General features: G+C 37.8%; 1 long non-coding RNA gene across 1 annotated transcript in view; it reads left to right on the forward strand.

Annotated features, from left to right (window-relative positions):
* LOC106029931 (uncharacterized) overlaps nt 1-5,542 on the forward strand; it is a 131,809-nt gene extending 126,267 nt beyond the window's left edge. The window contains exon 4 of the long non-coding RNA XR_001203414.3: nt 1,673-5,542. This is a non-coding gene — a long non-coding RNA (uncharacterized lncRNA). The remainder of the gene's footprint in view (nt 1-1,672) is intronic.
* Nucleotides 5,543-7,812: the final 2,270 nt, after the last annotated feature.

Consider the following 7,812-nt stretch of genomic DNA (forward strand, 5'->3'; position numbering starts at 1 on the left):
GGAATGGGCTAAAGTTGCGCCAGGGGAGGTTTAGGTTGGATATTAGGAAAAACTTCTTTACCGAAAGGGTTGATAGGCATTGGAATGGGCTGCCCAGGGAAGTGGTTGAGTCACCATCCCTGGAGGTCTTCGAGAGACGTTTAGATGTTGAACTTAGTGATATGGTTTAGTGGAGGACTTGTTAGTGTTAGGTCAGAGGTTGGACTAGGCGATCTTGGAGGTCTCTTCCAACCTAGACGATTCTGTGATTCTCAGGAAATGCCTGGAGAATGTTAAGACTTTTGGCTTTATAAAATATAGTACTCAGGCCTGACCTCTTCCAATGACTGATGTTTCGAAAGGTTGCCCTACCATTAAGAATTTCAGGTCTCTATTTGTAAAGAGGGTGACCAAAATCTTCTGAGCCTTCTACCTGTAATACCTAAGATTCTCACTTGTCAAATATGCAAATAAAAAAAAAATCATTCTGTTTAGAAATAATGAATGATCTAAAGGAAAATAGAGATATTTCAGTTAAAAAAATAATATGTAATGGAGTGTTCTTAAAGTCCATGTCAGCTCCTGTAATGGCTCTAAAAGTTTAGCTCATGTTCATAAGCAAAACAAACCTCAGCACCTCTGTATAAATGGAGAAGAAACTTTCCAGAGCAAATGGAGACAGAAGGGGAAAGGGAGCAAGACTGAAATTCATATCCACAGCAGATGTTTGCTTTCTGTGTTTACTGAATTCAAGCAGGTAGTATTTCTGTCCCTGGAACAAACCATGTCTAAAAAAAGGTCATGAAACACCTTTTCCTATTCCCTTCACAAATATTGTATATTCAATAGCATACCTAAAGGGACACACTAACCCTACATATTAAATCCCGAATGCAGTATTGAGTGAAATTCACCTGTGTAAGTCATTCTTACTAAATTAAGGCCTTATACATTGGCATTGGGTGCCAAACCTGCAATTATCTCTGAATAGCACAGAAAACTTTTTCTTCAGCTGGTAAATTTGTCACGACTCTCTTGAAGAATGTCATGGTATGTAAGCATATAATTTCAAGAAAAATGCTATTGTAGCTTAGGGTTACTTCTTTAAAACATTCTCCTAGGGATTTCCTCTTGCACCCTATATGCTTATTTCTCCCTGCAAGTCTGTCCAGCAATTCTGGGTATAGCATGCTTGCAGTTCTCCACCTAGAAAGATGCATGGATGTAAGCAGAGCCCTTACACTGCTGTTCCAGGTGCTACAAAGCAGACAAGATTTGTGGTATTCAGAAGTATTGTAGATTGACCTGTGTTCACATAATCTTTTATGCTCTATATGATCACAACTTTAAAACATCTTTGTTTTGTTTTGTTTTTGTATTGGAGGTCAACTCTACAATACTTGGCACACTTTGATTTACTGATATTTTTCTTATTTCACTTCAGTTGGAATTCTCACTACGTGATACAAAGAACAAGTGGTATAATGTTGTTTTCCAAAAGCTGTGATTACTCTAAAGGATGTACTGTAGGGTATTTGTCTGGAAGCAATTAAAAACTAATATAAACTTACTGTTTATTTTAATCAGTCAATCATTCTCACTTCTTTCTCTCAGTGTTTTTATTCTGTTTTAATTTTTAAAATCTTAACTGTCCATAATGGCCTTTGACTTTTCCTTTCTTTTCCCTTCACAGATCAAATCTTTTGGATCTTTCATGGGTTTCAAGCAATGTTCTGACATACATTTAAAATTTCCTAACGCTACAGTCTTCCTATTTTCTTTTGTTCTTCAGTCAAATATAAACATTGTCAGGTTCACTTTAGTCATTTATGTTATACTTAAAAATATCTTCATGTGAGTGCAGTCAGATTATCAATTTATTTTCCCCTTTTTTATATTCCCTTTTCCCAGATCTTCACAAATGAAAACAATGCTCACAGTTTACTGAAATATGAGCTGACACAGGTCCAGATTTAAATCTCAAATGTACAAAAAAAGAGTATAATTTAAACTGAAATCAATCTACCATTTTATGATGAGTTGTCAAATGCATATGTTGAGAACTGTTGGCATAAAGACTAAAATGCACAATCTTTTCTCAAAATGTTTAATCTCGTCATTATGTTATTCCATTTTGCATTAGTTCTTTTTAATACTGTAAATGGATATGTGCATAGAAGAAAAGTATAGACAGTCTGCTGCTATTGTTATACACAAAAAGTGCATTTAATAGACGTTTGCCTGAATAAAAGACTGAAAAATAAAATTCTTCATTTAGTTATTTTACTACAACTTGTAAAATTGTAGAGTTTACTCCTTAAACCTTTCCTCACTTGCAAGAATAAGCACAGACAACATAGATGGCATCAAACTGAAGGATGCTGCATAAATGTGTTCTTCCCTGTTTCTTTAGTGCTATGAAACAATAAAATAGAAGCACTGCCTCTAAATAGTACTTTGTAACTGTCTTTAGTGGCTGTTTAAATATTTGCGTGATTCAATACCAGTTCTGCAGAAGCAGGCTCAATACTGAGGAATTTGTTTAAGTGCAGGACGGAGTTATGTTGTGGTGAGCGGTCGCTAAATTCTGCTTATATGTGAAAAAGCATGGAGTAGTATGTACTGAAGCACCACCTCTTAAATATCGATATGATTTATTTTCACTAAGAATTTCTTAACTTGGAAATATTCTATAAACAAAAACATAACTGGTGTGTGAGCTTTTCACATTATTTTCTCACCCCTGGATATGATTATTTGCATTATTTTTAATAACTTCTTAGAAAAGTTCTGTGCTGTCCATTTTTGTAAGTGACAGTATGCTTACTATGAATGACTTATTGCCTACAAGATTACAGTATACAATATAGACCAAGTGAGGCAAATACATTCTAACTCAGAAATTTCAAGAAAAGCTGTACTGTTTTACTGTTTTATGACCTTCATTATGGCCATAGAATTGAAAAATCTTTCTAAACTCCTAACCATCTGCTCTGAGTAAAGCAAATGTTTGTGCTGCTGCTCTCTGTAATCCCTTTTTCCTTTCTCCCACATCTGCTACTGACCAGGCCTTTTCTTGATTGTTATGGAGTGCTCAGTTTGAAAAGACGCAACTTTAAAACGAGAAGATGTCATTGTTACTAAAACACTTTGCTCAGACTTGAAATCGGGCTTCGGGAGCCTTTAGATTTCCTCAGTGATTTTGGACAGCTGACTGAATCTCTCCATGCTCTGCTCTCCTATTTGTGAAGGGGAATAATATTTTTTGATTTTAGGAGAAAATTACTGTTGCCTATTTTGATTGAAAGCATTTGTTCGTTGTATAATATGAGGGGATAATGTCATCTCTTGAGGCTTCTACACACTGTGTATAATGAAAACATTTTAAAAAGTAAAAATGCTGCCTCAGAATACTGTCTCAAAATGCTTTAAAATGAAATATGTGAGCTGCTACTTCGGCTTTTGGAGTGTATAGGACCTTCTGCTGCTTCAGTGTTTGTAGGCAGTGAAATAGTAAAGGAGTTGAATAAAAGCTCCTAAAGCTTTCCTGCACTTCTGTTGGACGCGAGCCTTTTACATGCCCTATGTACTATATTCTGTAAGTGCTAAACATAGAAGGTCTTCTTCCTGTAATGTTAAGTAAGCATTTAGAAGGACCAATGTCAGGAGAGAAAACTTATTAAGGCTTGCCCATGTATGGAGGCTTCTATTGGTTTAAATATATAAATCATATTTATATGACATCTATAAACACTACACTGTACTGTATCTTGGCAGGCACATGCTATTCAAATTGCTTGCAAGGTTTCAGGTTGCTGAGTGTCACATATTGCATGCCCTAAATGCAGTGGGGAAAAAAAGGGAAGAAAAAAAACCAACAAACCAAGGCAGCCCCCCACCTCCAAAGAGGTTCAGTGGTGCTGAAACTCTGCATGTTTGCCTTTAGGATTTCCGGGGTTTTCTCAGGACTCTGCCAAGTGGGGCAACCTTAAAAATTGATTTGGAGGAGAGCTTGGCAACATAGACAACTGTGTGCAGAAGTCCTTTTAGTTGTCAGCACCCTTTTTTGAGGCGGGTCTTACACTGCTTCGGTCTAAAGAAGGAAAAAGCCACTAATCCTTTGCATTAATTGCTCCTGCTTTCAGAGGAGTTGTTTATACAGCAGGATAGACTTTTAGTGAGTTGTTCAGAGATACTTGTGGTATGGAGATATTACTTGTTGCAGGAGACTGGGGACACAAAGGTCACTTGACTTAGGGAGCTCTGAACAGTTGAGTTGATAACAAACCTGCCATTCTGGGATTCTCTGCAAACACAGGATGACCACAGCTGCCTGCAGTGCAGAGTTTCTACATGAAACTATGTGAAGAACTTGCTCTGATCTAACTTTTCAGAGGAAACTTTTGAAGGAACCAATACAGGGGGTGAGACTACACTCGTGCTGGCTGCTTCCAATGCTGTTGGCACAATGCAAGCCTGCTTGGTTACAGCAAGTCAGCTGGAAGGGTATGGCAGTGACAGGAAATGTTTGGGAAGTGCTTCTGCTGACAGCTGACCAATGCACACAGCACATACAAAATGTATTATTGTAATTACAATTGGCTAATTTCAGGAAACATTACAAATACAGTGGGGGCAAACCGAGCTGTGCTCATGCTTCGCTCCTGCTGCTGAGTGGCCGGCTAGGTCGCGTGTGAGGAGAGCGTTCCTCTGGCACAGGTCACCCAGGGCTGCAGGTGCCTGAGCAGGGCTTTGGGACATGCTGGTGAGGTGGACGGCAGCAGCAGGCTGAGGAAACCTTGTGTACCAACAAGGGCAAGCAAGCATGGTGTTTTCTCCCAGTAACATAATGTGCAGAGGGTTTTACTGCCTGTGGCTGTAGGGATGGCACGTGTAGAGGAGCGTACGTGGAGTTTCTGTTCCTGTTGAAAATGCACAGTTCCTGAACTGGCTGCAGAATGTGTAGAATAGGAAGCTGTAAGGGTCAAATATCTGTGCTTACTAAAAAAGGATAGCTTCTAAGTTAAGTGAAAGTGTTGATCCAAGAGATGCCTCAATGTCATATTGTCATATTGCCACATTTGAGCTTGTTGCTTCTCTTTACGCTCATTGCAGTTAATTATAGTTAAAAACAGAAATATCATCAGAATGTATGTACAGAAATATGAAATGTGATGGCTTTTATTTCATGTAGATAGTTTACTTGGGTTCTAAGATGTCTTCTGTGCCCTGCCTCATTCTTGTTTTGATTTTAGGATGTACTTGTCCCAGACATGCTGAAATACAGAAGGCTGAAAACACTTTGGTTTTAGTTCTGTTTGGTGACAGATTTTGCACAGTTCTAAATGATTGTTAAGACTAAATTCTGTTAGTTTGAAATGAGACCTATGTCTTCCAGGTGGAACTTTAACCTGCTCCAATTTAATATCATGTAGCAAGCTCCAGTTTTCTAAAAATTTCCCCATTTTATCGTCATGATTAACTCTTTTTTTTTTTCCCTTTACTGTAGCACCTGCCACAAGCTGAGAGTTGCAAGGAATGTTCTAAGCTATGATTAAATGTGTTGCTGCTTCTCATTCTTCTTTCCTTTTTGATTACAGTTTAAAAAAAAATGGAAGTACGAATACCTGATTTTCAGAGAAATCTATCTCTTGTAAATGCAAATCATTCTTCATATTGAAAGCTCTCATGCCACTGTACAAATGCACAGAAATTAGTCATACATCCAGACTGAGGCACACACAGACTAGCTAATTCTTTTTTCAAAGTCCACAGGATTGTTTTTTGGCACTGTGTACGAGCACATTTACAAATGAAATCCTTTATCATTGTAGATCTTTTCTTAAATATTTTTAGCTTATGCAATAGCATCTGGTTTAAAACAGGAAACAGTCTTATAGCTAAATGACTTTTGCACATAAATATTTAAGACTCTATATACTGAAATGTGACACCACAAGTTATCACTTCCCGGTATGCAGCCTCTTATGCTCAGTTTTATTTTGGCAGATATAAAATATCACAGAGACATGATAAATATAAAGTCCTTTTCAGAAAACAAATTAAGTTCTAATATCACTATGGAATGCTATAATCTTTAAGTGGTATTTCTGTTTTGATTGCATTTTCATTTTTGGGGAGTTAGGCTTTTTTTTTTTTTTTCCCAAATGGTATTATGCCATCACATTTACTTAAAAGTTTAACCTAGTCTGCTCCTTCTTCAGTCAGTGGGAGCTTTGCTGTAGACTTCAGCCGATAATTTGTATTACAGGAACGTGCAACACAAATAGTGTGAACACTATTCTTTTATGAGATAGCTTTAGCTTTAGGAGGTACATTAATGAAAAACAGTCATTTTATTCTGCAGTTCTGGATACAACTTTCTTTGATATTGGGGAGGAGGAGTTATAGCATAGAAGGAAATGATCAGATTGGTGACTGACATACTTACTGTGTGAATCCCTTTTTTTAAATGTCCTTCTTCAGTCGTGCATTTTTGTCATACTTTTATTTGTCTTTTTCTTCAGAATATAAGCTGTATGTGCTTACTATTCTGTTTACTCCTTCTCTCCATCTCAGTTAAACAACCTGGGATGCTTTATTCCCTTTTCACTGGTCCCAAATGAACTTTAGCCTTGTTCAGGGCTTTGCACTGGGTTATGGTAGGGCATGGTAGAAGCCAGTGTGAAAGCCTGCAAAATCTTCTAGGCGTCAGAACTTCCAGACTTGTTCCTCCAGCCTTTAGCATGTCTTAAGAAATCATCAGGTAATCACTTCTGAGTAATCTTAATGACAGCTTTAGTAATAATGAATAATTTTATGGCTAATAAGAACTTCATTTTGTACTTGTTCAGCATAGAAGGGATTATCAGTATTAGATTCTGTTAAGTAGACACTACAAGATGTGTAAAGAGATGTAGGCCTGCCACTGCCACATTCCTAAGACATAGATACACCACAGATAAGACAAGGGTTGAGAATTGTTGTCCACAAACTGAGTGGGCTGCTTGAAAGGGAGGAATAACAAAATGAGAGGAGGTGCAGGGGCAGGTGGCAGGAGGCTGTGTGCGCAGTGCTACTGCACATCCCAGGAAAAGAGCAGGGCAGGGGGTGGTGATGTGCAGCAGAGCAGAGCAAGCTCTGGCATAGGAGGGCTCTCCTATGGGAGCTATGAGCTGCTTTACCCAGAGATGTTATTCTGTGACAGCTGATGTAGACTTTTTTCTCTCCTGCCTTCCACAGGCCTAGAAGAGGGGGAAAAAATGCTGTTCTCTTTTCCCCACAGCCAGTGGGCATGATGAGAAAAGAGGATCAGAGAGAGCCCTAGTGGGGGGTATGATCAGAAAGGAGGGCTCTAAGGACCATTCCCTCTGATTCCAGAAAGCTTTGTAGCCCTGTTCACTCACATTTTCAGTTTTAGGTAGCTTAAGCTCATTGAATAGACACAAAAAGTATTTTTTAAAATAATATTTCCTTTATTGTGACTCTAAAGAATATTACTTAGAGTCTAGGAGATGCATTGTCTTACCTTTGTACAGCCAAGACCATTGACAAAAGCAGGGAGAGGTAGACATGCAAGTCTACAAAGCAATATCTAGGTGTGCTACTATTCTGATTGAACATCCTATTAGATTTATTCAAAACTACATAAAGAATTTACTGTGCATTTTGATTAAAAAATGATAGCTCTACTTACTTTGTATGATGGATAATGTTATAAGCTTCCTGAAGAAATTCTGAAGAGTTTGATTTCTATATTTTTGATCATTTGGCTTTCATTTTTTTTTCTTGTTAATGGTCAAAGTTAACTGTGATGTTATTGATTTGATTTTT

This window comes from Anser cygnoides, chromosome 6 (assembly GCF_040182565.1).
Source record: "Anser cygnoides isolate HZ-2024a breed goose chromosome 6, Taihu_goose_T2T_genome, whole genome shotgun sequence".
Taxonomy (NCBI): domain Eukaryota; kingdom Metazoa; phylum Chordata; class Aves; order Anseriformes; family Anatidae; genus Anser; species Anser cygnoides.